The sequence below is a fragment of the Pygoscelis adeliae genome, unplaced genomic scaffold, assembly GCF_000699105.1.
Source record: "Pygoscelis adeliae isolate BGI_AS28 unplaced genomic scaffold, ASM69910v1 Scaffold135, whole genome shotgun sequence".
Taxonomy (NCBI): domain Eukaryota; kingdom Metazoa; phylum Chordata; class Aves; order Sphenisciformes; family Spheniscidae; genus Pygoscelis; species Pygoscelis adeliae.
Genome location: NW_008824908.1, coordinates 1,393,701 through 1,402,618, shown reverse-complemented (window position 1 = coordinate 1,402,618; position 8,918 = coordinate 1,393,701). Strand labels below are relative to the sequence as shown.

The 8,918-nt window shown below is 36.9% G+C and overlaps 1 long non-coding RNA gene across 2 annotated transcripts in view; it reads right to left on the bottom strand.

Annotated features, from left to right (window-relative positions):
• Positions 1-1,211: 1,211 nt before the first annotated feature.
• Positions 1,212-8,918, bottom strand: part of LOC103917723 — a 9,083-nt gene continuing 1,376 nt past the window's right edge. The window contains exons 2-3 of one of the 2 annotated variants that reach the window (XR_663640.1): positions 6,250-6,456; positions 1,212-4,238 (exon numbers count right to left, since the gene is read on the bottom strand). This is a non-coding gene — a long non-coding RNA (uncharacterized LOC103917723). Of the gene's footprint in view, positions 4,239-6,006; positions 6,457-8,918 lie in introns of those variants that run through there. The other variant, XR_663639.1, reaches the window with a different exon arrangement.

The following is an 8,918-nucleotide window of genomic DNA, read 5'->3' as shown; positions in this document are numbered from 1 at the left end:
TTAGGGATATTAATCGATAAAACCATTAACATTGACTAAAAAGTCTTGAAAGATAGAAGAGTTGCAGAGCAGATAGGAGAGAATAGTCTTGAACGTTTTCCTGTGCCCTAACTATGCTCAGATCCAGCAAGAGTGAAAGTTTTTTACTTTTTGCACATTTCTGGCTAAGATATAAGTCCTTCTGATACTCCATACACAAGATAAGAAGTGTAAACACAAGAAGAACAAGAAGTTTCTATATTACTACATTCATAATGTAAGTATTTATCACTTAGAGTGATCATAAAGAAACATGTATTTATCACACAATTTCTATTTTTCATTATCTCTGTACTTAGCTGTTTCTTGGAAATGAAATACAGGTATTTTAACCGTAAGAAGTTCTGAAGAGTCAAGAAGTGTCAGAAGCTTCATCTCAGCAAGAAATTATTTATTCTTAATTCTGTTCATCTGCAAAGGTGATGCAGTTAAATAGACTTGTCAAGCATATGACCTGTGATCTGGGGCTGCCTTGTGTTTTTTCGTATTTCAAATCATTCTGTCTTAATAAAAAGAATTACCATATAAAAATTATTAATACTGATACTCTAAAAAATAGATAGCTTGTTTTTCTTGTGTCTTTAGAGGTGACTTTTCATGATATTGATTATGGAAAGATTTTTAAAAGTCTTTTAAAAATGAATAGTAATGTTAAAATTGTCTGGCTATCAGCTCAAAAGAGGGCCATATGTACTGAGATTTCAGCCAGAAATTCTCCCATGCTAGTTTGCAACAGCCCTGGGATCAAGAGAAAATCCGCATCCACACTTGAGGTAGAAGAAGGAATTGTCAGCTGAGAGAGAGTATGACACATCCACAATGTTGGAGAATTTTGCCTGAGTAAAGAGAGATATTAAAAGTCACTTAACTGAAATTATGGATGTAGATGTTCCATTTGGATCATTAACGCGGATATTATGGGATATTCACCTACTGGTTAGTTGTATCATCTATTTCTCACTTTCCAAACCCCAAAAGAACTTGAGAAAAAAAATCCTAATGGATTTTTCAAATATTTTTAGCTCAGAAAGCATATTATGATTTAGATTACACAACAGTAGGCTACACAAAGCCTTACACTTTAATAAATTTATAGTTTCTTAATTATTATTAGAGCAATAAATGCTTTCTTTAAAAGCATTCTTTAGAGAATAAGACTGCATAAAGAAATGCAGTCTTTAATTTGCGGTTTTGTATGTGGCCCTAAGCAAAGCAATGTTTTTGTTAGGTAACCACCAGAGGGAGCCTGGTGAGCCTGTAGAGAGAAAACAATGTGGAAAAGTGACAAAGCAAAAACAGTGTTTTAAAAAAATAAAAAAAGGAAAGCCAATCTTGCCTTTTTGTTCCTATGCAAGAAGCTTTTACACAAACTGATGTTTCCATTGATTTCAGTAATGAAATCTGTATGGCTGAACAATTTCCTAACTGAAATCCTGCAAGAGGGCAATGAAGATTAAATGATGCATCCTCATTTCTTTAAACCACATCTATAGATTTATTTTTTTTTAATTAAATAGTTAGTGGTGCTTTGTGTACACAGTAGCTAAAGTGCTTCCTTTTAAAAATTGATAAATTGCCCTAACTTCTCATAAGGGCTGTCTTTAATTCAACATATACAACAAAGTAAAGGCATTGGATTTAAAAACTCAAAAATGTGTTTTCTTCTTTTGGTACGGGCAATACCCCTTTGATATCACAATGGTAACGGGAGAACCTAAGGTAGCATAGCCGTAGAAATGAAATTACAACATACGTAGGTGAAAACTTCTTTCTGAATGTAGTTTTCCAGTTTAACAATGGTTCAATGTCAAAACCGACTAACGTACTGAATGGGATAACTGCAAAAAGTTTTAGTTCAGCCATGTCCTTTTCAGTAATTTCAGCAGTTATCTGGATCGTAGGATAAAGACTACACTCAGTGAATTTGCAGACACCGCTATTGTCAACACATTCAAGCTCAGGCTTAGAAATCAAAAGGATCTGAGAAAAACTGAGCACCAACGCCGCTTCCTTTGTGGCAGGATAGCATCTACACACGTCCGGGTGAGGAACAACAGGCCAGGCAGGGGTGCTGCAGAAAAAGATCTCGGGATCATAGTGGATTCTAGGCTGGACCATGACTAAACAACATGATGTTATTACAAAAAAAGCAAATACATACTGGAATACATAAATAAAACTACCTCCTAAAATTCTTGGCTAAAACAAAACGTTTTTCGATTTTACCATGCGCTTTGTGAACTGCTGAAAATGCATTAATAGAAGAAGTTAAAAAGTGAAAGCCTACTAGTTTATAAACTTCTTTAGCTGAAACGGGAAGCAGAGGCTGCTTTATTTTGCTGGGATCACATGCATTTATTTATGCAAATAAAGTTTGGAGTAACCGATTTTAAATGGCTGCTAATACTGAAATGTTTACCAGAACAAAGAGAAAAAGAATTTGGCTTTTGGAAGCACTTAAACCAAACACCTGTACTAAATTTGCAAGCTGAAGTCTTGAGTTTTCGTCAGTGTATGTGGGCATCTGTGTTTTGAAAACAGTTAGGATCTGCATGTGTAAAGTAGGATTTACATTTCTAAATGTAAATGGCAGTGATCCACCATCATTTTCTTAGCCTTTTTCTCATAGTAATAGATGAAATATGGGATTATAATTGGAATGAATGTTCCTTTGAGAGATGATTTCTTAAGATGATGGTCTGCAAAATTCAGCAATGTCACTGGCAGCATATCCAGATTCTCCTGTGTAAGGGCATGGGTTCACTTTGCAGCAAGTTGAGTTTTAACACTGCCTCATAAAATTAATGCTGCCCTTTTCCATATTTTTATACAGTATAAAGTGAATCAAGTTTTCCTACTTCATCAACCTCAAATACTTCTAAGGAAAATGAGAATTCTTTAACTTTCTTACTATATTATCATTAATTGTAGAAGTTGTTCAAAAATATGTTTGTTTTTCTTGTTTCAGTCACTTAGGATTGCAGTCTGGATGTGGTATTAATCTTTTAATTGCATGCTAGCTTATGCAATGAAATTGGTATTTGAGATAATTGCTTTAAGAATTTGAATATAATCCAATTTAACAATGGGTCAAGTACTACTTTAATTGTAGGTGTAGCTAATCCAGTGAAAATACCCCACAAGAGCATTCAATGATTTACGAGTGGATGTGCTGGCATTTTGATGGCTACTCAATAGCTGGACTGCATAAAATTCACAATGATTGCATGGTATGGGAAATATGACTGCAATTTATCAGCAGAATTGTACTTATTTCCTCTCAGAGGTAAAAATTGGCTTTTTATGTGATACCATATCCTCAGTTCCCAACATCTGATTGAATGTTTATACCTTATCCTCTGAAAAGTACAGTAAAGCTACAATATACAGTGTAACCTGTGTGACAGTGTCTCTTTGGCAATTTCTCCGAGTGACAGTAGGTACTGAATAAAAAGTAACGCACTGAAACAAGCCTTGAAAATTGTGGGAAAGAAACAGAGCTTCTGCCCACTAAACCTCCTGCTCACTGTGTTACGGTACAGCCTCTCTGATTCACAAGTTGTTTCACGATGTGACAAGATCCAATCCTGGAGAATGGCGGATTGGCACGGGAGCAGAAGGGAACGAGCGTTTCTCTGCAGTTGGAGTTTCTGCACTTTCGGTAAAAAATAGGAGGAAACAGTAGGAATTCCCTTTGTTTGCAGTCGCTGTTCCTGACTAGATTTTCAAACTGGAGGACAGAAGGGCTGTTTCGCATATTAGCACTATCCCCTGTAAGACTCTCGTATCATTATCTTATAATACAATACAAGACTCTTGTATTGTCTTCTTAAACAGGGCAGGCTGGATTGATTCTGCAGCTTTGATTAGGTATATTTGTAAGTCAGAAAAAGAAACCAGCTACCCCTGGGAAAAGGCTTACAGTTGGAAGACTAGGCCTGAGAGATGTAGACTCAGTTCTTTCCATGGCAGTTTTTAATGCTATACTGAGGAAGTAATCAAAATTTTTCTTTCCCTCCCTTGCCATTAGTAAATTCCTGGGGAGTTTTTCAGTTGCTCAGATACATTGCTGGCCAGAGACGTATGAATACCCAATGCAGGAAACAGTCACAATATAATTTTCCTTTCGGGACCTGATGGCAACAGGTGAAGTGAACTGCGTATCAGTTCCTTGCTGATGCTTGTGAGTTGTCATTTCTCTAAAAACAAGCAAGCACAAAGAATAGTTTCTTCATCGGTTCCCACAAAGTGAAAGTGAGTCAATTAATAATAAGAATAGAAACCCTGAGCTCCAACTCAGACATGCAGCTGTTCGATCTTCCTGAACAATTGCCTCTTATCAGCAATTCTAAAAACTCTCCTGGGTTTTATTTGTCCTAAACCAGAAAAAATCCTTCAACTTTAAATTACTGTCAATATTCCTAACATTTTGACAAGTGTCTGTGATCAAACAATATCTAATTACTTCGTATGTTTAAAGGAAATGCAAATACTCAATTGCTACTCAGATAGTCATGGGGAAAATACCTGTACATGTAGCTAGCTATATAGCTCCTGTAGATAGGAGTATCATAAGATATCTTACCGATTTCTGTAGAACTAGCAGAATAGCTAATCATGTGCTTAAGTGGTAGTACCACCAAAACCTTTGAAGACATTTTGTTAAAGCATTCTCAGGTCTAAAGCTAAATAACAAGCTCTTAATGTCAAAAGGTTTTAATTTTCTTTTTCTTTTTGTGACTGTTTCCTTTCAATCAGTACACTTTTATCACTAACAACAGTTAAACCACTGGAACTGGAGTTCTTGCCTGCTTGGGAAGATTTATAAAAGAGCGCTTGTTGCCTTTCATGATTGGAAGAGCGAGGGCATTATGGCCCACTTCACCGACGAAGATTGGGCTGAGGTCAGTTCTTACAGCAGTGAGCATTAGTTGTCTGCATTGCAGATGACGTTACGACCTGCCAGAGAGGGGCGAAAAAAAGGGAAAAAGAAAAAAGCAGAGCATAGAAACGTGACTAGAAGCAGGAGAGACCAGGGAACAACTCACTGATGACAGCTGTGCACCCACGCCTGAAAAGCTTTCAACATAGGGAAACTTTAGGGTTGATTTACAAATTCAGTCCAACACAAATCCCTTTAATAAGGCAGTCTTGTGACATTTCATTAAGCTCTTCAAACACGAAAATGAAATGGTGATAGAATAAACCTCAGTTAAATTTTAACTCAAGGGCCATACAAACAACAGAAAATACACCTGTAAGGAAAGAAATAGCACCCCACAAGTAATTTTCAGGGAAAATGGACAGAACTTCATTTAATGGAGCGATCTCCAGTTTATCAGTTATCCTGAACCTTTTTTGTAAGGTCTACACTGGAGATATTGCCTGTGTAAATAAGCCATTGGTATTACAGAAAAGAAAAGTAATTTGATTCTGCAGTATTCAAGTCAAAGGGAAAATTTTCCATCAAGTTGCTTGGAAAGAGAATCAAATGCCAAATTTGTTTTATCATGGTTTCCACATTTTCTGCAAATAAGCCTAAATAATACTAGACAGGGATGATGTTTTGTAGGACTGGTAAAGCTGATAGATTTGTAGTGACTGATTTTAATACTTGAGCTGCCATCTTTATGCTCAAACTCAGGACATGTTGATCAAGAAAGACATAGTGTAATGACATGTCATTTCCTGAGAAAATTCTGATTTTAGGGTAATATTTCTGTAAATATCTGTTTCTGCAGGGATTTCTTTTACTCGTATAAATAACATTGCTACACTGCTTCTCTGGGATAAAGTTTTTCTAATCACTGATTACTCAAAGGAGATTATGTTTATGTTGGAAAAGAAGAATCATTGATTATGATTTCAAAGGCAACATTAAATTTGAGGAAAAAGCAGCAAGAACTCTCAAAAGACAAGGGAAGTTTCTTAAAATTATTGACCCTATAATGATATTAAACACTTGACTGGTCTTAATTATTTGGTGTAATGCAGGGGTGTATGAACAGGCAGGAGTAAGATCTGTAACAGCAGCAGATGAAACCAGGCTGCGAGCTGCAGCACTAGAGGCACGAGAAGCTTAGCTAAGAGGCGTAACAGCAGTCACAGCGACATCCACGCTTTGGGTTCTTCACACTACTTAAAACCGTCATGGTCAGGATCAAATCCACGTGCTTTCAGAACAAGATCCTTTCCATTTGAAGAACCCACCTGCTTCCGCATCAGTGGCTGGCTGAGATATAATAGTGGTTCATAAAGATCCAACCTGTGCTTTGCCTGTGGGCTACGTATGTAGCAGTTCACGCCAAGGAGTCAGGACCAGCCCTGGTCCATGGGTTAGTTCATTAGACATCTGCTGTTTCAAGAGGAGCATCCTTATGCCTGCATTCCCCCTTAACATTGTGTCTCTCATCGAGGCTATACACAAAATGCACGGAAATACAAGGTGTCATGGAATGTGCCATAATACTGTAGTTAATGCAGAACTTGACATAGCTCAAACAGTTTTAGGTAATGAGTCAAATTCTACTTTCAGAGCAATGCCAATCTACTGAGTCAAATGCCAAACTGGGCACTAAAATTTGTGTTAGAAACATTCATTCTCATCACAAACCATGCAAAGAATAGATTCAAAAACATTTTTATTCACAAAGGTTATTAGGATTAACACTAATAGTCTAAGAAATACCCCACAATTAATATGTCTTACTTTGGCCATCTCCTGATTCTGTGCATTTTCATCTAAGAACATGATTCAATTTTTGGATAAAGCAAAGCTAAATGATACTGAACTCCGTCAGGTTCAGGCCAGTACGAAAATACTTGAAGGATAAAATGACATTGCTCAACTAATTATCATTAATCAACATGGGGGAAGGTCTGTTGTTTTTCACCATAAATGCAAAGGCAGACAATCACTGAATGGCTTCTCCTATATTTAAATGTCTTTTTTAAGGACTAAACATTGCCTTCTTTCCATGCTGGCCGTACTATAGAACCATATTTTGCCCTGAGATGTCTGGATTCAAATTTGCTGAGTTAAATTTCTCTCTCACACACATGAAGAAAGAATTAGTTTCAACTCTGGCAGACCTTAGGAATAGAGTCCATTAAATACTTAGCAGTACAGGTCCATACAGAATTGTTAAAATCTCTGCACAATAGATTGTCTTTTGTATTTATTTTAAAGGCTAATATTCCCTTGAATGACAATGAGGAGCTAATCTGTTGGAATGGCAAACCAGTGAGTTTAAATGAAATAAGAAACTGGATAAAGAATTATGTGCAAAGAACAATCCCTGTAGTAGTGGAATGTAATGTATCCAAATAGTTTTGGCTAAGGTTATTTGCCCTAAAGTTACGGGTGTAGTTCAGCCACAGATTTAAGCCTGCATAAATTAGGCTCTGGAGATTTACTCCTAATAATTCTTGCCTAAATTCATATTGAGGACAGCAGTGAAGGATGTAGAAAACACACAAAGTAAGGCTGAATGCAAGTAAACCCAGGGGTTCACTTAGGCTATATCTACATTAGCGTATTAATTTTGATCAGGAGTGTGTTTTTGAAGCAAATCCCCGGCTGACCCTCATTCCTGTACTTTGGTTCTCCCCACTCAGGGTGAGCCTGGGGGCTGCCTTCCAGCTGAAGCTGAGTTGGGGATACGATAGGCTCCAGAGTACACACCGTGTGCTGCGGCAGCTGATGGATATTCAGTGCCTCAACCAGACTGAAGTGGGGTTAGGGTAAAACCGCTGGAAATGTGTGTATTGTGGAGTTTGGGTCTCCAGCATTAACTGTTTAGTTCAACTGACCGGCTCCCCTTGTGCCGTGCTACTTGGTCCCATAACACAGCCAAAATGCAACTCTTGCCTGAAAACAGGATGAAAATCATCTTTTTAAAGCAGTAATTAGTCTGAATCACGGGTTAAATAATTTGTTGAATTTGGGCCGAAGTTAGGTCCCTTAGGATAAACATGGGTATGTTTTGTTCTGAGTAGAATAATTGCAACAGGTTTTGTTGCTGTGCTTGCTGTGAACAAGTATTAAGTCAGTCACTTAAACAGCAGCTGTTTACAGCTGACATTTCATTAGCCTGAATATCCCTCCTGAGTGGGTTTGCTCAGGGTAATGAGCATTAAACTTGGCAGTGACATAGCCCCTGTGTCTCTTTTACTGAGAGTAATGAGAAACAGTGAAATGAAATTTGGAAACTTGCATCCTTATTCAGTTGATGACACTATTATTTGACGTGTAAAAAATAATAATAATCAGATAGTTATCTTAGCCCATTCTAGTCTTTCATAAAAAAAGCAGTTTCATAATAGTAATCTTAGAGATTTGAAGTGGTGTTTAGAAGGGAATTCATAAGAAAAACAGATTTGAGCAGTGTTTGCCTGAGTCCCCCTATTAATCATCCTGAAATTTGCTTAAGAGTCTGTGCTAAAGAAATATATCTCAGTGGGAAATAATGATGTTTAGCTTCTTGCATTGCTAGATTCACTTAATGAGTTATTAAAAGCAGGGCCTTTCATATTGAACTTTATTAATTACATAAAATATAGATATCACAATAAACCCAGATACTATTTACTTCGAACTCATAATGGCTTGCAATAAGCTTACTTCTTCTCTGAAAATTAATAATCAGCTGCCACTGTGGGTCTGTTTTTTAAAAAATGCCAAATATTTTCCCTCTTTCCTTCACATGCATTGTACAAATGCTGTAAAGATGCTTAGAAATAATTAACAGAATTGAAAATGTTTCAAATTAATTTCTTTGTCAGCTATGTAAAGGAATTCAGGTCTAGAAAGGACGTTCTAGGTCAGCGTATTGCAGGCAATCACTGTGGAAAGATAAGGTACAGTCCTCTCAGTGTCA